The following is a 25,016-nucleotide window of genomic DNA, read 5'->3' as shown; positions in this document are numbered from 1 at the left end:
GCTTTTGTATAAATACAAATAACAGAGCAGGAAATTGGGAGAGCATTGTGACTATGATGAATAACAGGTCATAGATAAACATAAACTGAAGTTGACCTTGGAAGAAATGTATTCATTCCATGATCAGAGAATGCCAAAACGTGTCACCTTTAACGACAAGATGAAAATGTCACACCTATCAACCATAATAACAGGTTAAATGAACTGTCACCTACTCTTTGGAGCGTCACAGTTATCAAACCATGTCTCCTGTCTCTGAGGTCAGGGGCTTGGGAATAACTTTGCTAGAGGATATGCTTGCAGCCTCCCACTAGGTACATAAACAGATGTCACTCATCGAACTCTCAGAATTTTTCACTTTCACTCTTTGTTGTTCTGGGAATCATGCTTGAACTCTGTTTGTCTCTCCTTATCAAATGCATATACATAAACACAAAAAAACTCTATGACACGAAAAAGAAGGATGTCTCTTGTTGTGAATAAGATATTTGAGGCATGTCTGTTACAAAACTTACTACACAGAACCCTGAAGACACATGATGATCTATTTTTAGAGGTCATATAAGGACATCTATTTTAGGCTGAGCAAGTCAGAGATAAACAGGCACACATCAACTAAAAACACACTTTAAAACTCATGTTTAAGGTCACGTTTGAACAGCCTTGACGAATGGATGATTGCACCACTCCACTAACTTGTCAGGGCCAGTCAACCGTCAAAAAGGTGCAGATGCATGTATGATTTCAATACATGTTCAGCTTCCCATCACATGGCATGAGTACAAATCAGAGTGAAAGTGAAAAGCAAATGACCCATGAGACGGAAGCCTATATTTCACTGATGGTATAGAATGGCCAGAGTAAACGCAGCCTTCAATGCTGTGTGGCTCTAAATGCTGTGGTTATTGAAATAGAACTATATCCAATATATTTTATGTCCATCTGGGATCTTTAAATGTAGCATTAAAACAGAGCATTTGGCAGCGCAGAGAAATGTTTTCCTCAGTGTTCAGTGTGTTGGCAGGTTAATATAGAGGAGTAATGACAAGTTTTACCACAAAGTTGAATGTAGACCAGGTATTTACTGGATAAATGTGTTCCAATACTTGTATAATATTAAATGGTTGTTGTGGATTTTGTATCAAGAGCATAATTAAGTTAACTACTTAAAGTTTGTGGATGCATGGAGCATAATCGCATTACTGGAAAATGTAGTTTCTTCATTTTAATAAACCAAATGTGTGTAATTTAGGGTCAATATAAATGATTAGTGCCTCCAAGAGATTATGCTTTTAATTCACGGATCCACTCATTCTGGCAGTTTGAAAACATTTCATTAATCAATCATGTTTTAGAGTCATTTTAATTTAGGATTCTGCACTATTTTCTACAACAGCTTGATGAATGAAAGATTATTGGAGCCAGTCCAATCCATCAACCTCTCCACATTCATCACATGTGGGACAAAAAAGGGGAAATATTCCCGCAAACAAGCTGTAGAAATTTGTTCCAGACATGTTTAGTAACAAGTGGATGTATCACTTATTGCTGACCTCTTCCCTAACTTATAATTGAATGATGATGAAAGGAAGAGCCGAGTTTCAAAACAGCATGTCACCAGTGAAGTGGCATAAAAGAACCTAGAGCAGAGAGGATCAGGTTTAAGGGGTTCAATTGCCATGGCAAGGTCTCAATCCAAGAAGCACCAGGCTCTGTAGTGACTCACAAAGGTGCTTTTGATTAGAGCATTGGCATGAGGCAGTAGGAGAGCTGGCCCTGCCTTGCCAATGAGGCTCCCTTGTGTACAATTAATCTTTCAGGATCTTTTTTATTGTACCAACAAGCATTTAGGAGACAAGACAAGACAGGACAGGAGGGGGCGCCCCCGAAGTTGTGCCAACAAAGGTGGCAGAATAGGAAATGTGGGAACTGTGCCATTGATTTTTTTTTCTCTTCTCTCTTGTTTTATCTCAGAGAACATTTGGGTTGTAACTATTCAGTGTTTCTTTAAGTGGCATCCAATGATGTTTGAGGCCTAACCTTGGATAACAACAAAGGCAAGATGAGAATCTGATCAAGAATTCTGGTAGTTGATACTGAGTACATTGGTAGCCACCAAGTTTACACCTAACTGGTTGTGTCTGTTGTGTTAATGGGATCATTAATTAATTAAATAAACAATTTAATTAACATGGTTAGGATTAATATAACTTCCGCAGGCTAGATGGTACATGGTATAGCTTTATACTGGCAAAAGTGATATTTGCATCAGGCAGGAACATGTTGTTTTCCCGCCTTTGCACATTTCACATTTTGGTGACTCACAATGAAAGTTACTGCACCAAAGTGTGAGGGGAGGTACAGAGAGAGGTGTGGCAGTAATTTTGATGTCAAGAATTACTAGTTTGATAAATTCTTTTTGGCTATCTGTGGGTGGCGGTGCAGGTAGCTCTTTCATCTGCAGCATTTAATTTGAGGGATGCAGTAGTTTTTTTTCTTTTAAATGTTAGGTATATAGGTACACACAAACATCAAAAGACTTTAGAAAGACAGAAAAGTATGTACAGTACACAGACGTCTATGATTTTGTGCCCACCAAAGTGCCACACTACTCTACACAACACAATGCAAAAAAGCCACTTTGCCAATCATCAGAATACAGGAGCAGCAACACCACTGACATGCAGGGGAACCAATGGATACAACACAAACATGATAGCTCACATAGCAGTTCACACAGCTCCATGAAAAGATCCTCAAGATATTTATAAGTTTCTTTCCTCTTCACTGTATATAACAACAACAGCATGCACGTGTTCTGCATGCAACAGGTTGTGACAGAAGCTAATGCACTGCATTGTTTTCAATATTCTCAGAACCATCCATTTAATACAAAAAGGGACCACATTCACCATTAATGGCACACTTGGGGTGTCATACACAGTATTCACAGTTACAGGAGTGTGTATACAGGAGAGCATTAGGATTATAGGAGCTGATTTGAAAGGCCACAATTGATGCCAACCACTGTCACACCTAATTTGTAATCCTCCCAAAACAATCCTTTCCTAACTCTCGTGCCACTGATTCTGCTCACAAATGACACACAAACAAGAAAAAGAAAAAAAAAAAATCCCAATGAGCCGGTGCCATGAGCTGGCGTACACTGACTCACACAAACTGGGAGTCTGATGTAAAACTGTACCATGACCATACAAAAAGTTTTGCAATAAAACTAATTTTGTGTGAAATGTTGTCAAAATGTTTACTCAACTTTATTGTCAGTTTGTGGTGTTGTATTGGACTACATTATATCGTAAAGTCTATTGTGAACAATATTATCTTATGCCTTCTAGCAGACAATTTAGGGTTTGGCAGGTTTAACTTTAAAGGCTGCAAACTCATTGTTTCCTCAATCTGTTAAACAAGAAGATGGGCAAACAGTAGGTCAACTATAATATATACTGTATGTGTTACGGTACCAGAAGATTCCCTTCCCTGTGTTCCCAGTGCTCCCCTGTCTGTCTCTCTGTGTTTATGTTTTGTTGTTTTTGTGTGTGTGTGTGTGTGTTGGCATGGGCGTGGTTCCCCTTCCTCATTCTCCTGGCTCCCGGCTCTGCTCATCCTGCAAACCTGTCTACAATCAGTTCATCACCTCTCCCAGTATGCTCAACTGCCTCACATCACTTCATCAGCTTACAGTGTATCTACCCCGGCTCTTCACCTACTCTTAGCCAGATTGTTGTTTCAACCACGGTGGTAGCTATGATTCAAGGCCGACTCATTTTATATTCCTAGTGATTCAGTTTCCTCTTCTCTCACATGCTAAATTCTTTCGTGTCCCAAGACAATTACTCGCCTGCCTATCCTTCTGCTTGTCCGCCTGCCTGTCAGCAACTTCCAAGCCTCCATCCCTGCCTGCAGTGCTGCCCCTCATTCCCTCCCACTCACACCAGCCACACTCCTCCATTATCTTCATTCAACACTGCTGTCGCTGGATCCCTTTTCCCTGCCATCAGCCTCTCATCCCGATCCTCCCCTACAATAAAAACTCCACTTACCACACATCCCTCTCCATGTCTTGCATTTGGGTCCCTGCTGTGTGTCCGTAGCAATATGTTTGATATATGTCTGATGTATGTTTGTTCCCTCTTATGTGAAACAGAACATGTGTGTGATGAAGGACAGATTCCAGAGAAATGGTCAGTAACAATGGAGTGCAATTTAATATGATCTAAAAGTCATGTATTGCAACATTTGAGTCTCATGCACTTTGTCCCTTTTCCGAGAACATGATATCATTTGCACTGAATAAACTGTCACATTTTATACAATGCAGCTATAAAGTTAAATGCTGAAAGCTGAGACATTACATGTACTCCTCGGATATTCTATGATCAAAGTCCTGTTTATAGTCACTGGAGCCATCTCTCACACAAAATGGACAAAATGGTCTGGAGCAGGATAATATCAACCCACTGCTGGCCCGGCTACAATCATACACATTAAAAGTATTTCTTATGTCAAAAGAGTAAAATACAGTGTATATTTCTGGTCCAAAAACAGAAATCGTTTCCACTTTAAAGTGTGTTAGTGGCAAATGTGTTAGTACAATGTGACTTATTAGTGTTTTATTGTACTCCACATTATAGTCAATACCATCCCATAAAGCACACATCAAACATATATGGTCACAGTGACGTAACACAATCCTTTCAAAAGAAAACTGTGCCATAGCTATAACTGCCATGACACTGGTTATAACTGAAATTGAATCATGGCATATAGACATGAACCATACCAACAGGAATTTATGTGATCTGATGAGAAAACATGTCAAATACAACCAGGTGCTGGTTTTCTTCTCATGCTTTGTGAACTTCAGAAAATTGTTTGATTCTACAAAATCTAAAAGAATCTTAATAATACAAAATGACAGAAAAGCAAAAAATTGGAGGAGATCTGGGATCTGAAGATCTGCAGCTTGAGTTCCACTGTTGCTCAACATTTGCATAAATAAGTTGGTAGTGAGAAGAAGTGTGCGGCCCCCCGCCACTTTTTTTAAAAACTGAAAACACAAATGACCCAGTGCAACATCATCTGATGCGACAGGCCGGAAAAACTCGCCACAAAGGCAAGTTCACATTTTATCATAAAAGGGAATAAGAAGGTGAAAATGCTACATTATTTCAGTTAATCTATATCAATATAAGATACCGTTTTGTGTCTTATATAATCTATATAATTTAAGTTATAATATTTTAAAAATGTTCATCATGAGAATTAATCTGCACTGAATTAAAATGACGTTTCCCCCAACATAAAAGAAAAAGTTGCCCATTAGTTCAGTAGCATGAAGAGTTTGCATGTTACAGTAGATCAACAAAAACTACATTGCATGTGAAGCTCTTTATGCCTCCACCATGGCAGCTCCTGCCTTAGAGATTAGATGAAAAAAAATTGGCCTGCCAACACAGACAAAGGTGACAAACACCAGCTATAGCTACACAGGCTGTCAGGAGAGGAAGCCCTCCCGGCTAAAGTCAACAAGTCTGATGTTACAAATCCCACTCAGTGCACTGCTGTCTGCAGAGCACAGAGCACAACTTCCACGTGCTCATTTACTGCAAAGATGACATGTATGGCATGTACTCTAACATGCCATTCATTGAGTTTATGGTGGTGAGATTCACCAGCTACACAAGGTACAGAATGATGTCCCACTGCACTTCTGTTGTTCAATCTGTCTTGACTAAGTGTTACGATAAAATCCTCCATGGTGAGATATTTTGGCAGTGATGCACATGAACAAAACAATTTAAATGGTCCAAGCTGTAAATAACGGGGAAACAAAAGCCTCCCACAGACAATTAATATGAAACATGACATGTATCCCCTCCCGCTGGTCACACAGATTCCGGCATGAATTGTGTTTTGGTAAAAGAAATGTGCTGCACCTTCAGCCCACGCAGACAGGATCCCAGCTCGGAAATAGACTTGACTGTAAACAACCGCCTGCCACTCACATAGCGGGGGTCAAAATATAGGCACAGAATGTGCTGCTTGCAGTGTACATATGGCTGGGAGCTAGATATCTGATCTGCATCTCATGAATGCACAGCTTGAGTAGGGCACATATAAAAATGGGTAGGCTCGTCTGGAAGCCTGAAATAAGGTGTATATAGCACAGACTTCTCTGACACAGGATGCAAAGTCAAAGTGAGTCATGGCACCCACTGGTCAGCAGCACAGAGCCAGCGATATCTCACACAGACAAAGACAGCAATGCACAACCTCGCTCTTCCTGTTGCTGATTGGCCCAGAGGGATGTGATTAAAGTGACAAAAAAAGGGGGGAGACGAGAGAAATAAATGTTGATATAGCAGCACAGCTCATCCATTGTGAGGCCTAGTGGAATGAAATCTGCCCAGCACGGATGGTCCTGCCCCCCTCGTCCCAGAGAATAGGAACTTTCATGAAGGGACAGAACAGAGAGCCGAGCTCTGTGGTGACTGTGTGGGACACAGAAAGCTGAGGAAGTAAACACAGTTGGAGGCTCACATTGCTGCTTTTGTTTACCACTGCAGAGAAACAACCAGTGAGTCCCAGAGGAAAAACCTAATGACAAAGGTTATGATTGTTAGTGATTCAAAATAGTCATAGAGAAACTTAACTGCTGATAGCAACCTCTGATGTCAGTGACTGTTTGTTGGTTTCATTATGTAAACCGAGGCCTCACTGAGGAGCTAAACACAATGAGAAGCAGCTGAGGGCTCAAACCACTCATTTTGTTCTCCTTTTGAGTCTAGCTTGCTGGTGGGTATGGCAAGACACGACTGATAAATGAATGCAATCTTTAAAATTCTGGGCTAGAGTCTGCAATTAAATAGTAAATCTATGGTGATAGTGCAGCCATAGATGAAAATCACCTTCCAAAGCTGGTGAAAATAATTAACCACAAGAGTGAAATTAAGCAGAAAATAGACATATTTCTTCTCAACAGTGGGTCATGGGGGGCACTGACCCCATGCCATAAGAGGGGCAGGAATGTGGGGTCAGATAGTGCAAGACCACCATGGCCATGCACGTGAAGTAAATAGAAGCCGATGTTTTGATATGGCCCCACTTGACTTCTGTGTTGGGTCTAGGGGGTATATTTCTTTCACAATGTGTCCACTGTGAATTCAGTGCTTCCCCTGTGGGTGTGTGAAATACTCAATCTTAACCAAAGCATGTGATAAATTGAAGGATGAAGTGTGTTTTTCCCTGAAGATAGAAGCTTACACATAAACACATATGATTGATGAAATGAGCCAAAGATACTTTTCAAAACCTTGATACAAGCTTTTAGCTTCACAATAGCAACATCAATACCAGCAGGCCTGGATTTGCATCCTGGAATTTTTCTTTCACAAACAAACATAACCCATAGTGGTAAACCAGCTATACAGAGGCAAACAAGGAAACTGCTGAAGGGACAACATCTGGTTACTTCATCAATGAATGAGATGCGCCACAAAAAGTCATTCACGTCTCACTTTCAGTTACCACTGTGCTTTACGGGAGCTCTTAAACACTGGGGCCAACTCAGAGAAAATTAAAATCAGGACTTGAAACAAAAGTGGCTGGCAGCACTGTGGCCTGTGGATGGAAAATACTTCACTCCTCAGTGATCAGGTTTAAATTTACATTTCCAACCAACCGTAGGTGACATTAAGTCATAAACAAACAAAATCGCAGTGATAAGGCTCATCAGAGTGTTTGTGTTCCACACACACACACACACACACATATGCATATGCATGCACACTGTACAATTCTGAAAAGAAGTGACAATCAGCGAGGAACTCCAGTGATGAGTCCATTGTTGAATGAGGCGTGTTGCTCACATGGATCACGGCAGCATCTCATTCAGCTGTTGCCTCTGAAAGAATTTATGCTTTAATTCTTGACATTCCTTTACACTTATGTAATCAATTCATCACGTAGCCTAACTCATGGCAAAGGTTATAGCTCAGAATGCCAAATGTTTTAACAGGAGCACAGTAACTTAATTTTTACAGGTAAAAGGTAAAGGGTTGTTTTTTTTTTGTATGAGACCTACATTTTATGACTGTACATGACTTATATTCACAGCTTCTTGGCATGTGACAAAAATATAGTAAGTGGCCTATGGTCATAAAATAATATTAATGGGATACAGTCCCAACAGGAGTTCATAAACGATATTAAGAGCTCTTACCATTCAAGATTCAGCTCGTCAGACACACTATTACAACTTAAAGTGCAGTAATATAAATATTCCCACTGTAGTTAAAATACCATAAGATTACCTACTACAAACTGGCTACCACACTATTTCGCCTGCTCATTATAGAGACATTACGTTGTGGTTGTTTCACTTTATTACATCTAATCATGTCGATGTCAAAATCCTCCTGCTGGGACTGTTTGAAGGCAGTAAAAAAGCGCACAAAAACATGTTATCGTTGGGACACAACATACAGTAAAGTTGGACGGCTCACTGAACTACGACTGCGCTGGATGTGACCCAGAAACAAACACTTCTGTCAACAAACGAGCTAAAAGAACAATCTCTTACCTGGTGACCGTCCTCCTCTTAACTTTACTTTACTGCTCACCCTGTAGCTGCAACCTGTCAGAAGACACAGAAGTGGGATCAAAGCCTGGAAGAGAGAAACTACTGCCACGCAACTTCAGTACAGCAGCTTCAGCTCAAACTTTCCTGTCGGGCCTATTCAGTACTATTTTATTCCGCTTCTGTCCGGCTAAAAAGTATCTGGGATTGCGCCTCTTCCAGAACAGATGGGTCTTCTCCTCCTGACAACTTTCGGTGCCCGCTATATGTCTCTGCTTGATGATGAATTGGGAACTGAGTTTTCTGGTTGGACAAGGAGGAAATGAAGTTTGAGGAAGACGAAAGGGGCTCTTACTGACTCCTACAGGCGTGTCAGAGCCCCGGACCTTCATATGAGAATAAGAGAGGCTGGGGAGCCCATAAAAACTTGATTTATTAAGATTGGGGCTCAGAGCTTGAACTATTTAATTTGGCAGCTGTAAAAAGTTTTGACAGTTGACCAGAGAGACCCGCAGTAATGCAAATATCATGAGCGATATGTAAAGTCACTGTTAATTAATAAAAAAAAATATATAGAAGGACGCTGTGACTTTCAGTGCATCTATAAATCTTTTTTTCTCCCATTTTAATTTAGTGTGTAGCTGTCAATGTTTGTTTGCGGGATTAAGTTTAGAGATGATGAGCGTGGTTCACTCAAAATCCATCATTCAGTGATGGATTTAAGCAGTGTTTGGGATTTTTCTCTCCTTGAGCCTGATTTCTGTTTTAATTACTTTATGAATAAGTAGAGCAGCAGCCAGGAAACTCTGTCATGGCAAGACTGTACCGTGTTCATGCAGCCAAATCACACACATGCACGGTGTGTGTACTGAGCCATCAGGCGTTCCCTCTGCCATGTGTGTAATTAACAGATTAAAGTGAGAAAAAGAGTATGAAAAGGCAATTTTAAGGCAGCATGAAAGCAAACGTGTTCGCACAAACTGTTCCATTGGGAGAGTATTGCAACAGGGATAAAGAAAGATGCATAAATACACTGCTCAAGCAAATTAATTTTTTGTAAAAGTACAGAACAGTAAATGGCAAAACATGGAAAATATTTACTGCCAAGCCCCAATTATTTTTTTTCTTCTTCTTCTTCTTTTTTTTTTTTTAAATTAATACAAACAGAATTTAACTTGGTCCAAAGAGAAATAAGAGAATGAGATGCAACAAATCTGACAACTATTTCACACTATTTCATGCTTCTATTTATTGAAATCCAGTTCGCCTTCTCTCATGTCTACACAACTACATACTGAGCATGAAGGGGAATGTCTGCATGCATGTTGATGTATGTTACTGCCTCTCGTCTCACAGTTGTGCCACTACAGTCCCTCAGTTGTCATTCTAATCATCAGCAGAGCTGAAACAGGAACAGTTACTCTCAGTTTATACATAGTTTCTTCTGTCCGCTACCACTTTGACCTTCACATAACCTACATAAATGTAATCATCTCATGTTAGGTTTCTATCAGGAACACCAGGAGAAGGTCTACTATTCAGTCTACAGACATGGTGGGAAAACTTGAACTCATCACTCATCGTGAGTGTCTGTGTGGATTCCCCTGCTGTCATGATTACACTATTTACCATGTGTTACTGCGACGAATTTAAAAGACATAATCATTAAACTGCACATGGTGGTCCCCTGATGGATGGCATCATGTGAGCAATGAAACCAGACCTTATGTGTTTAAATTTCATGTAATGACACAGCATTTAAAAGCTCTTCTCTTTGCTGGCCACTGACAATACTAACAATAATGTAATGTTAAAGCAATAGTTTGACATTGAGGGAAATATGCTTATTTGCTTTCTGGCAGAGATTTAGATGAAGAAATTAATATCACTGTCATATGTGTCTGTTAAATATGAAGCTAAAGCCAATTGCCGGTTAGCTTGGCTTAGCACAAAAACTGGAAACAGAGGGAAACTACTAGCCTGGCTAGTACCAGCAACCCTGAAACTCACTAATTACCATGTTATATCTTGTCTATTTAATCCATACAAAAACCAAAGCGTATAACGGCAATTTGCTGTTTTACAGGGTTTTATGTCCTGGACTATTTCTTGGCTGGGAGCATGTTAGCCTGGCAACTGCTCCCAGCCAAAAATTAGTGCAGGTATGAGAGTGGTCTCTAGACACAAGGTTATTTCCCAAAGACGTCAAACTGTTCTTTTAACTGTTGAATAGTTTCTTTCAATACCAGATATTCCCATGGAGATACTTGTTGATTGATTGATTGATTCTAATAAATGTTTATGGATTACAGTAAAACAACTGCATCCCTTGTCAGTGTTTTTAAACACCAAACAAGATTTATGCCTCTATGTTTGCAGGTTCTTCAAATTAACACTTGGCATAGAGCCCTTCAAATACAAAAGCTCTTACTTTAATATATTTTTACCCATTATGTGATTATTTTTCTCCTGCTGGCATGAGATTTCATCAGTTGACATCTCATGAATTGAGAATCATTGCCGTGTAAAAACATTCCCAGCCAGGGTTTGGTCAGGCATCCTTTTGACTCAGGAATTTCAATTCACAGAGGTATGCATCATGCATTCCCCTGTCATTTCCTATGATGGGGGGGAAAGACTATATGAAGGATAACTGCAGTGTATCTCAGATGACTGTTCAAAAGACAAACAAAACACTTCCTAAACTGTACAGCTTGATGTGACCACTAATTTGCATCACAGCAGGGGCCATAATATGAGGAGAGCAGCCCAGGTGGGACATGCTGGGTTAATGACTTAATAGCCAGCATGGGATGCACCTGGAAGAGGGCCAGACCTGCACTAATTACAGTACCTGCACGCCAATGATAATCAGCGAAGCTTATCGAGCAGTTCACTCTCTCTCAGAACAAAGATGAACACACACTGTACAGCATAATGAAAAAAAAAAAAGTGATTCAGACTTGTGAGCAACCTGACGTGTGGTCTGCTCTGCTCACCTTATGAGTGGAGTTTTCTCTTTAGGCATCATTTGAGTGTCATAAGTTACCTTTCACTGAAATTATCAAGTAATTCATAGTTTCCAAATATGTAATCTAGCATTATAACGTATGAAATATAAGCTATTTTTGTCTCAATGGCCAGGTTCCAAACACGTTCCTGGGTTTGGGGTATTAGACTGATGAGGAGACTCTTTGAACAGCAGGGACAGCAGTTGTTACGATTATGGAGCATATCATCATCATCACATCAGTATAAGTGACAGATGTTATACTCAACAGATGTCAACTAGAGAACACATTTTCCTCACATCTTGCAGTAGCTTGGCTGCAAGCAGTACTAGTTTGTGTGGCATCAGTTGAAGCAGCCCCTAACCTGGAGTCATTGTTGTCATTTTCTGTTCTTTGATTTTCATCATGGCTAAATCTGGTCAGTGTTAAAGGCTTGTTATGTGTGACTACTGAGCTTCACAGTGTACTAGTTCTGAAAATTCAAGTATAATGTATATTTAGATTAACAAATGGAGGACTGAAATGGAAAATAGTCTTCAAATTGGTTTACATTTGTTATATAGGCACATAAATGTCCATATGCTTACATGTCTTACATGTGTGAGATGTGTTTTTGTCATACCTCTCCACATTCAGTCCTTTGTCTTCATCTTGTCTCCTACATCACTAATATGTTTGTCACTTACAGACCACAGTTAATCTACCATAAACTCCACAAATTCACTTTATCACTTATTCACTTAATCAGACCCAATTAGGTATAGCTCATTAATTTAGATTCAGTCTTTGTCCAATCATAGTGTGTTTGTTGTTGTAGCTGTTGGGCCCTCAGCATGGACTGGTGTCTTGCACAGGTGAAAGGTGTTCTTACCAGATTTGTCAGAGCACAGACAGGAGTGGAGACCTTGAGCAAATTGAACTCAGGCCCTTGAGTCCTCACTCAGGCTTTACTTGCGTCTTAATGCTTGGCTATTTGTCTTGCTTCTGTTTAAAGGACACCAGGCTTTTTTTCTAATAGGCTGAAAAGCATTTGATTTGAGTAAATTATAGCTGTGAAGGTTATGTAGTAGATTAATGTTGTGTGTGTGCCTCAAGACAAGCAGTGGAGAACTGATACCCTTGCTCGTTTAAACAAATGCTTCTTCATTCTAGAGAGCAGTAAGAACTACATAAAGTGAAGGACACCCAAACAATTGTTGGATTCATTTTTATGATGGAGAGACGATTCACATAATACTGTTTTCACCATCAGGGATCATGCCAGGAAGGAAAATAAAACAGCTAAACAAAGATCCACATCTTCAGATATTACTCATTGTGCATACCAATATATGATTTATAATTACAATACTGAATAATTGAATATTTGTTCTTTTCAAATAAGGAAGTATAACATGATATGCAGTATCAACATTTATTCAGTGTATTTACAAAGACTAAACATTTAAGTATTATATGACATTACCCCACACTAAAATAAAACCATACTATTACCTCATGGCAGTTATTTGATACGTATGCATTGTGCGACTGGCAAAGGATCAAAGACATAGTGAGCCCCTGTTATAAATTATTCACAGGCCTCTTGTGCTGCCATACACCTCAGCTGTCTCAACCAATGCCCTTCAAACAACATGTCTGTATATGCAACAGCATCTCACATCAGTGACAGTAACATGCACCTCGCAGAGTTGAGAGAAAAGAACTGTCAACCCTCATTGGTCACTGCAGGGTGGCGTGCAAATCAATGAGTCAATAGTCAATCAGCTCCTTCAGTGCTGAAGATTCCCTGCAGTGACCAATAGGAGATGGACACAGAATCACAGCTGGGCTCAGGACAAATTTAGGTCTCCAACACAGTATGAGGTAATGAGCATCCCAGCAGTGCCATTGTCTAAGAAATGAACTTGCGAACAAATAGTACCAGATACATCACTTTCTCAACTAGCTATGCCGATCTCACACAGAGAAATGCAAAATGTCAATTCATAAAAATAGGAGGGATGGGTTTTTCCTTTCTTGTTTTTTTCCTGCAAATGCTTGGCTTCCACCGAGTCCATATGTCAAAGTGTTCCCCTCTCTGGGAGTGTCCTGGGGACCAAAGACCCAGGGCTTTCCTCAGTAGTTAAACCTTCACACTAACTGTTGATTGCAGGGTGGAAAAGGGCTTTGGTTTTATGGCTAAAAATCTCAACGGGGACCTCTCCATGACAGCTCATATAATATCCTAAATAGCTTTGCTCATATTACATTACATGCTGCATTTCCCTGGTTTTAACATCCAGCAGTTTGTGAACGGAGCTGTATATGCTCATTGACACTGCCGCTGTGGGAAGCTACTTTAAAAGCTATTACAGTAATACACATCATTCATCTTCATCACAAATGAACCCTGAGGTAAGTGAAAATTGTGGCTCTTTATACGTCTTTGGGCTTAGAAACCTGCGTAATTGGCATTCACCAAACCAATGTTTTTAATACAGGCTGCTGACATTCAGCAGCTGACAGATTAACAGTAAATCAGTGAGTGTAACAAGAACAGTTTTCCCCAAACCTCCTGAAGACACCCCTCTAAAAGTGTGACACCAGTCACAATGAGTGTCAGCAGTAATGGGCAGCCACAAAGACCAGCTGAGAGGTCAAGGCCTTGGATCCCGATGTGGCAAACTGCTGATAAATTCTTCACCAGCCGCATGATTAAGCAAAAAAGATTTGCTGCAGCTGCTCATGGTCTCCCTCTGCCATCGACTTGTTCCATTGGCTCTTTGGTTTTCATCAATGCACCAGCCACCTGCTCTGATCCTGCATCAGGATGCCAACTTAGCTGACAGCCTGAATGTAAAAAATGTGATATCTGCAGCAGAAGGGGAAAAAAAGGTGTTCTGTTTCAGCACGCATGTTAATGTGCAAATATGTGTTTAATTAGTATTTTCTTCTTGCAGCTTTCCACTTGAGCAAAACAGCTCAATTGAACAACATTTCTATTATGAAGACTCTACTGTAAGACTTCCTGTAATGTGAAATATTTACTTGCACTGTGCTACTGATCCCACTGAGAGTCAACCCAATACTTTGCAATGCTTTCAGTTGAATTCAGCTCATTGTCTTTGCATTCTGTAAGTGACTGCCAACTCAATTACATTTTTATCAACTTAATGAGGAAATGTTCATACCAAACGTATCTGTGAAACCTTCACTGACAATGTGTTCCATTTGCATTTCCTACAATATTCACTCGTAGCAACAAAAGCACGATTCTTCTAAAACTTTTTCATGGTTATGCTTACACCCACAAAACACTGCCTAAGTATGGAACAATTATGGTCTTGGCTAAATACTGAGTAACTCGACAGTGACTTGATTAAAAAGACTGGAGATGTTTACTTCCGGTGTCTAAGTCTGGCGCTTTTTACACCCACCATCCTCCCAGATCTCCTACCTAAGATATGTGAATGGTAAAACTATATAGCACTTACTTGTCTGGAAAAAACTATGCCACTGAACATAATCTAGGCATCTATTATTGTTCATCAAAAACATAATTGAAAAAAACGCAAATTAACACTATATATAGTAAATGTAAATTCTCTTAGACAGGGTTGTGCATGTGTAAATGTTGAAAAAACTGATAACATGAATATAAGAGTATATCCATTTTTTTGTGAGTTTGTTTTAAGTCTACTTTCTGTCCTCCAGCAGACAAAAATCCTGCAATGCAGTTTTAGGAATGCAGCAGAACAAAAACAATTTACCTGCTTACCTTACTGATCACCCCCACTTTAAAGCCTTTAAACTACTTGAAATCTACCTTGACAGTAGCATGCAAAATTGATTTGAAGCCGACTGAAATGTGTGGTTGGCGGCAGACTTTGATTAGGGATAACAGGCTTTTCCCTTGAGAGAAGCTCCCCGGGAACCACAAGCCACCGTTAAACACCTGCAAGTAAACAATCAAGCTGAGTTTGTTAAACTATGATCCTCTGTAGGCTGTCATAGACTGGTAAGACACCACTCTGTATACTGCTCTAACAGAGTTGAAACCTCTGTGAGTGCTTGTTTTGCAATTTTCTGACCTTCTGACAGGGGCACAGAATAGCCATGGCTATTTGTTCTGCTTATTACTGAGGTGAACACACAGCAACGTCTGTTTCATGGGTTATTGGCACACTGAAACACAGCAGAACGAAACTGACCAACTGTGAGTGAGATTAAACAGAGGGAAAGGAATCTCAAGATATCAATTTCTCAACAATAGCCCTGTGAATTAAGTGTAAGAATGTGCCAGTGGTGCAAGCTACGTATATATTGAGCCAGTTTCTTGCTCCCCTGGAGTGATCATCAAAAGTAATTTCGCTGGAAATAAGGTCTTACAATGTTATTTGTAGCAAATGAAAGTTTGTAAGATCTAGATGCAATCCCAAAAGCTTCAAGTATATATATATTTTTTTAGCATTTTGGAACTTGAAGATGGTATATATAGTAACATTATACTGGGTTTTAACATTTCATGTAGTTTGAGCCCTTGCTCTATTACTGCATGATGTGAGATGACTCAAGCAAAATTTTTAGTTTGCTCTGCAAGTTAGTGCCATCAAAGAAACAGTGATTAACAGAGGACATTTTATGACTTACAGCTTTTCTGCCACATGTTGCTGCAGTGGTATAAACACAGGTTGATTGAAAACAAATAAACACATTACACTCCACCAAGATCCAGCCCTCAAATAAACAAACATCCACTCTACCATCTTTGTGCAATTAGACCAGAGGTTGTGCTGTCAGTATGGAGACCTTGTAAAGATGCATTGAAAAGCTAAATGAGTTTGATGTGATTACTTTACGTCATCCACATCAATACTAATAAAACTGTTTCTTATGTCATAGGCACAGACAACAAGACTTGGCAAGGTGACTCATCCTCAGGATGTGGCCTCCCTGAGGATATTAACTGGGCTGATCAATTGTCTGATAGATCACAGACAATCAAATGCAACAAATCAACAAAAGAGCGCTCAAATGATTGAACTTCTGCAAACCCACTTTCCCAAAAGAGACTAAATCTAAAGGCCTGCAAGGTTCAGTCAGCTGAAACTTATGACTCCCATGTACAGAGGAAGCTCCCTGGTTCTACTTTTTAAGCCTCCTGTACTGTAAAAACATTTTCATGTATTTTCTGAAGAACACACCAGGAATTCCATGTAAAACCCAATCCCTGTCACTGTGCCGTGAAAGCTTGCATTCTCCATAAAATGAGGTGGGTGGGTGACCAGCGAGACTTTTTATGGCGTGAAAGCTTGCACATTATAGTTTCTATGGGAACTGGGACTCTGTGGTTATTCCAGTGGAGCAGTAATTAGGTTGTTAAGAAAGAGAAGCTAGGGGGAGAAGAAAGAGTGGTGGGGAAGTTGTATGAACACACACAAGAAGAAGAAATACACTGCATATGTGTTCATGTGTTATAACAATTATGACGTGAGGTCAGCTTGAAGGGTGAACCTGCCTTTCCCACTGTGGGGCTAATTAGGAGTCGTGACAGATTGTTGTAGTTTACACTCCACTGTTCATTTACTGCTTTCTCATGACTCACACGATCATCTCAAGTCTGTCTTCTTTCTAATATGTCTGCAAACAGGATAATCTAACCACAGGGAGAAATGAGAATGACAGGAGAGTTTAAACACATCATACAGTACACTGCATTCAAGGCAACATCTGCCTATTGCTATAATAAGGGTAATGAGAAAAAAAATCTCACAGAGTAGTTATAAAAATACGCTGCAGACCCCCCAAAAAATGAACAAACCAAAAGGGCACATCTGCATTTTCAAGACTGACCAGATTTTCTTAACAGACACTAAAACTGAGCTAATCATAATTATAACTCCATCAAATTAAGCTCACAGGCAGAAGTTTAGCTCTAATAATTGCTCACATAATTATTTACTGACATAATCACCAAAGCGCCATCTCTTTGTGCTTCAAATTGAAGGATAATGCAGATACTATAAACAACTTCTATGGAGCATTAACGAGGATCCCTTGCGGCTGACATCATCAAAGTGCTGCCTGGGTGTCTCTGGGCCCCTGTGACGAGTGTCTGAGCGTGCATGATAAGGAGCATCAGAAACATAACCATCTGGAACACATGGGTGTACCTTGGCAGCCATGCTCCACTAATCACCCTCTGTAAACATACAGTAGTGTATATGTAACCCGTAATGAGTCTGTTGCTTCAGCCTGAGGATGGCAGTGTACATTCTCCTGGTCTTTGATACAGATGGCAAGGCTAGATAATAAGTTGTCAGACTTCTTCTGAGGGCCTCGGCGGTTTAGATTAAGGTCTCACATAGCCAATTTCTTTGAGGCCATTAGCCATAAAGCTCCACAGTGGAAAAAAAGAGTGCTGTCCAGAGACTTTTAGGAAAGAATTATGTAAAGAACAGTATTTGATTTGAAATATTTGTCTGGCTCAGTAGTCTTATTGTTAGAAATGTGATGATAAAAAGCACAGATGTGCAGGTTACAACAAATCATGCTCTAAACTTCTGCCATGGGACAGAGTTACTGTAGCCATCTCTTCCACTTTTTTACACTTTAAAACCCCCAGTGAGTTGGAACTTTTCAGCTGATCATATTATAGCAGAGACAGACTCTTAATAGCATTATAATGGTAGAAATATATTATATGGTGCCCAGCAATACTGTGATATGACCTAAAGAGGTATCGATTTAATATAATACATTAGAAATGTGGGATGCTCAACTGAAAATCTCATTAGGTTTAATGACAGGAGCTGAACCGTAGTAAAAAAAATAATGTATATATATATATATATATATATATAGCTTTACATCATGGGGTCAAGATGTAGTACTGCGGGTTTGAAAGGACAAGAGCATTTCTCTTGCTGGTTTCATTAGAAACTACAAGTTTCAGAGGGATCACAGTTGCGTTCCAGCCTTGCCCAGATGACACGGATGAACAAACAGGTAACATGTTCTTCAGAAGAGGCACTCTTGTCATTAAACATTTCTGACAGTCTGTGTTCATTCTGATGTTAAAGTCAGCTTGAAGCCACTGACATGTCATCTACGAAGGCCTTTGCAGTCTCCATCAGAGCAAACAGAATGAAAACACATAATATCCTTTATTAAAACGCAAAATGTGCAGTCACAAACAAGGTTGGAGTTTAGATCAATCCTACATTTTTAGACCTTTGAGACATGAACTGGCGTAGCTTCATCTGTATTCTTTACCAAAGTGCAAGTCATTTAATGAATCTGAACCCAATTAAAACAAACAATTTTGACACTAATGTGTTGCTGTGGAGTTGACCTTGACATTAGCAGATTTTTGCACAAGTAGTGCAAATAGACTATGTGAGGTGCATGTCTAATCAATCAGAGAAATGAGCTGGAGCAGGATGAAAACACTTTTAGTAAGAACAACACAGTATACCATCAGCAGGTGGAGGTGAGGTGGGCCTCAATATTGGCCAATTCAATCAGCTCCTTGCACCCCCTCTCAAAACAGTCCAACTCCCTGCCACAACAAACTGGCAGTTTGGTAATGGGCTGGGAGCAGAGTCCACAGGCTGATTTCTCTTATGAGGAAAGTGTCCTTGTCTGGCAGCAGAATCCAAAGGCTCAAATATACACAACCCCAAATGCAAATACACTGCACTCACAAATCGCTGGCAAGGGCGGATGATGTCTCTTTTGAAGTTTAATTAATATTTCAGGCAACAGTGAAATCCCTGACGCCATGTTTTCCAAGCAAATGAGCAAATACATTTAAAAAAAATCTATGCGGTTTTACTACAACTACAGTAACTTGTGGCAATAACATGTCTTTCCATTATTTTTGTCTGTTGCTTAGGAGATTCTCCAGGGAAAATAGTGTCTGGAGCTTTTGCTTCTGTCATGGGACTCGTGACCAACCCTGATGGCACTTATTGTACCTCTACAGCTTTACTCTGCATAAACATTGAATCTGGAGAATATGGAGTAAAGAGAGTTGAGAAAGTAAATAATTTAACTTATTTGGGCAGGGTCAGGCTCAGTTCAGGCTGGCAGTAAAAGCTTTAAGCAAAATTAGAAATGACAGAAAATTGGCTCGGCTTGCAAAGGTGTGAACAATGTGTCTGGGAAAGAAACAAGAAGTACTGACAACTCAGTTTGTGAAGGTTTCAGTTATGCTTCTGTGGCAACAAAGTGTCAGTTGGGGTGCATGCATTAATAATACATTGCTCTTTAGTTATTTCTTTTAGAGTAACTTGAAGTAATGTTACAACCAAAGTGTCTGTGTTTAAAAAAACTCGACTTGTCAGCTATGTTGTTGGGAGAATTCCTTCTTACGTGTGTTCTTGTCCAAAATGAGCAGCACTGGGCCGCACTGAACATTGTTTGAGGTGGATATTAATTCAGTCGTCATCTAATGTACAATATAATGATAACAGTGCATAGACCGTTAATGTATGATTTATCCTGGTACTCAATCATTTTCTGCAGAAAATGTAAATGTAAGGTAATAAATCATCTTTAAAAAAAGTGGAAATTTAGTAATTAATGTCCTGAATTTCAACTTTTGTGCTCATGTTAAACATGAAAAACACTGTTCTGTGTTTATTACACGCTGTAACATCTCTGACTCAAAACATTATTTTAATTTATCTCAAAAAGTTAACTTACGAGTGCAATTAAAAGTGTCATCAATTTATAATCTTCAACAGTCTAGATTCTAAATATTGACACATACTCGATACAAACCTTACTAGTAGAGTAAATGCTAGTGATTACCTGCATGATCACATGCGCTAATCATCATCATCCAAGACTCGTTTGCTCGCTATCGTCAGTTATGTCAACATTTAGTGATCGGCTGATTACACTATATTACATTAACAATTAACTCCATTTGCCAAACCTTTGTCAGCACATTTTCTGCTCCTGTAAGGGTAAACTGTATATTGATTTTGGAGCAGAACTGGACACCCAGTGTAAGACACTATGATCACATTTGCCTGAATCAAATCTGTGGGCCGTGCATACACGATAGAGAAAGACGAGTGTACATTACTTCTAAAGGACAGGAAATTTGCGTGTGTGTGTGTGTCAAGAGCATCATACACAGTGTAAAAAAAAAAGAAAAACCATTCTGGAAACATGATTGTATTCTGGTAGCTCTTAACCTTTCCCTGCTGCTAATTAGTGCAGGAAAGAAAAGTGGGCAATAACATTTGTATAAGCAGGACACTGAGGTTAATTTACACTGAACAACTGCACTGACACAGTCTTCACCTCAGGACACAGCAGATGTCTGTTGGATTCATATCAAAGTACTTCTGGCACACAAATGAGGACCTGCGAAGAGACCTGGACTCATCCTGGCTGTAGTCCGATTCACGCAGTGTATTTACTCTATACAGGATTTATCGCATCACTGTGTGCCCAGCTGTCGAACTGAGAGGAAGAACTGCAGCACATAATTTACTATTAGGAGCAGTGCACTGTCACATTAATCAAGCAGTATGGCATTTATTACATTAATGTCTAATCCAAATCTAAACAAAATCTTAGTTCAGATTATCACGAGCAAATACTGTAGTATGAAATTTTTTATAGAGAATTCATAGCTGTTTTTATTCGAAATTTTATCGTACAGATCCACAAACCAATGGCATCAAATGAGACCCTCTAAAACAATCTCCAGGTGTGTAAACAGGAGTGAAGTTGAGTGATATGAAAGGAATGTGAGTCTGAGTCTGACGAAGGTCTGTTTATACGTCCTCTCAAGTGACAACACCATCAATCACTCATAGGAATAAATGAATCCCATTCATCAAACAGTGATGAATACATGAAAAAATATCAGAAATGCATGAAAAATCCAAGCATGATATTTTTATGTCAATTTATTTTTTTGTTATTGCATTATATTGAGTCATATCGTTTTGCATACAACTGCCAATTTTGTTAGCTCTTGTTGTTGTTCAAGGCATGTTCCAGAAAATGGTGTTTTATGGAGAAAGGCTGCAATATTTTCAGAAAGGAGAATGAGATCCCTCCGGGTCCCATGCCAATACAGCAAGGGCAATAGCTTGCTGACATGTAAAGCCCACAGTATATTTTCTATCTGCCTTCAGGGAAGAAAGTTTAATGAGCTTTTGGTGTTTTCCTGTTGCCTATTAACTTTTCTCTTCATTTAATTCTTTGTATCACTGCCCTGTTGCATGGTATAACACTGGAGGTGATCTTCCATTTTTTTACTCATTACTATCGAAGATTACAATGCCCTGGTTGACAGAAAGGTCTCTTTCAGTGGAATGCCTACACTCATGAAAACAAGCACTCCAGTAAATCCAATTAAACCTTGTTTAATCTCATAAATCGCTTTTACGTTTTGGGAGCTGGTTATTATTATTGTGAGAGATTTAAGAGAGTTTTAACAGCAATAGGATGCAACACAACAACAACAACAACAACAACAACAACAACAACAACAACAACAACAATCCTCTCATGCTCCAGTGGTAAATGTGGAACTGATCAACAAGCCAAATTTCAATTCCCGCACGATGAGTCATTCACTTTGAGTCAAAGAAAGAGAGAGACTCAAAGACAGAGCGCATGCTTCAACTGGCACGATGTGGGAGACGAAAAGTGGCATTTTACTTATTAAAGTCTTTAAACTCCAATTAAGGTGTCTAATTATCTGATCCTACTGGAGTAGGATTAATGAAGCTGCTCAGCTCCCATCTGCTGGTGACAGTGATGCTGCATCTGTGTGTGTGTGTGTGTGTGTGTGTGTGTGTGTGTGTGTGTGTGTGTGTGTGTGTGTGTACATACACAGGTTTGTGGGACAGAGGTGTCATCAGACAGACAGAGCCAAGCAGAGGAGAGGGCGAAGAAGCTTGACTGCCTCCCTTCCCCCACAGCAGCTAGCACGGGTGTCCCATTCACTCTACATGCTTTCTTACATGTGGAAACCATCAACAGAGAACTGCAAACACACAAACCTGAATGAGTGACAGAAGTCTTCACATGGATTATCAGTAAGACCTGCAAACAAAAGCTGCAGTTCAGTTCAGTGCTTTATTGTCCCGCTGGGGGAAATACAGCTTGCAACAGAGCATAGATAAACAATGACAACAACAACAATAAAATCAATAAAAGATGGGTTTTGTATAGGATTGGATGAGATAAAGTGCTACAGCGCTAAGTGTGAGCAAAAAGTACATAGGTGCAAGGTAAAATTACCTTTTGAGCACATTAAGAATGAGTATTGCACCAGGGACAAGGGAAAATTGAAATCTATTGCACTTTGCCCTGAGAATTCTGTACCTGTGACCTGCAGGGAAAAGATCGAATGCTTCAAAGAGAGGATGGTCTGGGCTCCCTAAAATCGATCCTGCCTTCCTTCAGACCTGGCCAGAAAAGATGTCTGACAAGGAGGACTGCTGCTTGCTGATGATCTTGCTGGTCACCTTAATATTGCCCAGTCTTTTTTGTTTTGGACATTCAGGTTGCCATACCATCCCAGTGAGAAGGTTAAATTGAGTCTATGAAAGATCTATACAATAGCACCATTAATTTCTCCTTGATTGCCGCTGTGTTCAGAACAAAGTTAAGTTTCTTGTCAATGATTGTGCCAAGATACCTGTAGTTCTCAACTATATCTACTTCCTGACCTTTGACAACAGTCTGGGAGGGTCGGAGTGATGCTGATCGGAGTGAAGCCATTAGCCCAGTTGCACAAAACACCTTAAGTTAAAATTTTCCTTAAAGTCCAAGTTAAGGTTTCCTTAAAATAAAATCGGTTGCACAAACTACAATTAAGTCATCTCCGTGAGATGTCCTTAAAATGTTTACTTACGTTTTTAAGGTTTTCTCTTCTTGGTCTTAGACTTAAAGTGGCAGTCTCGAACATCTCCATTTCATTATCTTTGGCGACACCATATGGTGATAAGCTGTAGTTGCAGGTTGGTTGTTCTTTTGCGCGGATAACATTAATGAATTACACTTATTGGCTTTTTACTCGCAGTAACGTAACATTATGTTTCTGTAAATTATGTAATGTCCTCAACCCCTCTGTTGGTTCTATAGGCAAATTGAGTGGGGTCTAGTAACCCCTCAACTCTGTTAACTAGCTGTTGCTTAATCAGCCTCTCAAATGACTTCACTACCATTGAGGTTAGCGCTACTGGCCTGAGGTCACTGAGCTCTTTGGGGGATTTATTCTTTGCAACAGGTACTATGATGGACTCCTTCCAGAGTTGGGGGACCTTTTGTTGCTCTATGGATAGGTTAAACAGGTAGGAAAAAATATTGCATAGATGTCCTGCACAGACTCAATAGTTTTCCTGTAATCCTGTCTGGCCCAGGGCTTCTTCCACATTTGCATTTTCTAAACATTGTTCTTACACTGTGGGGGTTGAAATAAGAATTTGGTGGACACAGTGTCCTCCTCATGTTAGACAGGCCTATACATTAGTTTCCAAAATTAGAATTAGGGCTGTCATCATATCTCAGGTAAAATCCATTCAATTCATCAGCTAGTTCAGAGTTGCTATTGAAGCTGCTAATACTAATAAGCTTGTTTCCCCTATTTGTCTGGCCAGTCATGGTTCTCATGCCATCCCATACTACCTTTAGATTATTGCTGTAAAATCTTCCCTCAGTTTTGTTCTTGTACTGGAGCTTAGCTCTCTTGATTTCAAGTCTGGCCCCTTTTTTAATTTTTGCTTATCTCTAACATATCCATGTAAGAAAGTCATCTGTTTCTTGTGTAATGTGTCTTCTCTGAATTTGATAGCCACGGTTTGTTATTTGCAAACACTTTTACATGCTTAGCTGGAATAAAAATGCCCCCCCCCACAGTGGCAAACATTACCATAGCAGAGGTCTAAAGTCTTGTACTGATAAAAGCTGCTCGTGGATTTTAGATTACAGTGATTAAAACGTTGAACTGGATTGGGGACACAGTGATATTATCGATAAATCTATTTCACTTTCTCACTGTCACCCCCAAAGGATATCGCCCCCTCTCAGAAGAATACGATCTGATTGACAAGCAGTTTCATATCCACATGGTTGCTTGTTAAACATTTAAATAGCACATTAAGCTGTGCTGGGCAACAGAGTGGCCTTTAAATGGATCCATGTGAGCTGAAGAGTTTTGATAACAAACAACAGGGACACCAGCCAGAGTGCACTCTATCTACTTCAATCTGATTAATCAGTGTGGATGGAGCCATATGGAAATGATTTGCCTCCAGGGATAGTCCTTATTTATGCACCTTCAGCCAAGAGGACACTGCTCACCTTGTTGGGACAAATTCTACTAAGTTGGAACAGCAACAGTTGAAAGGTCAGGGACGTGAATAATCCAAGATGAGCTTTTTTGT

General features: G+C 39.8%; 1 protein-coding gene across 2 annotated transcripts in view; it reads right to left on the bottom strand.

Annotated features, from left to right (window-relative positions):
• The window catches only part of tspan9a (tetraspanin 9a), a 167,027-nt gene extending 157,919 nt beyond the window's left edge, over window positions 1–9,108 (bottom strand). For both annotated transcript variants that reach the window (XM_067589129.1, XM_067589131.1), the window contains exon 1: window positions 8,603–9,108. The gene's annotated coding sequence lies outside the window, so the exon portion shown is untranslated. The remainder of the gene's footprint in view (window positions 1–8,602) is intronic.
• Between the last annotated feature and the right edge of the window lie 15,908 nt (window positions 9,109–25,016).

This window comes from Thunnus thynnus, chromosome 5 (genome assembly GCF_963924715.1).
Source record: "Thunnus thynnus chromosome 5, fThuThy2.1, whole genome shotgun sequence".
NCBI lineage: Eukaryota > Metazoa > Chordata > Actinopteri > Scombriformes > Scombridae > Thunnus > Thunnus thynnus.
Note: the sequence above shows the minus strand (reverse complement) of the source record. Positions and strands in the feature narration are given on the sequence as shown.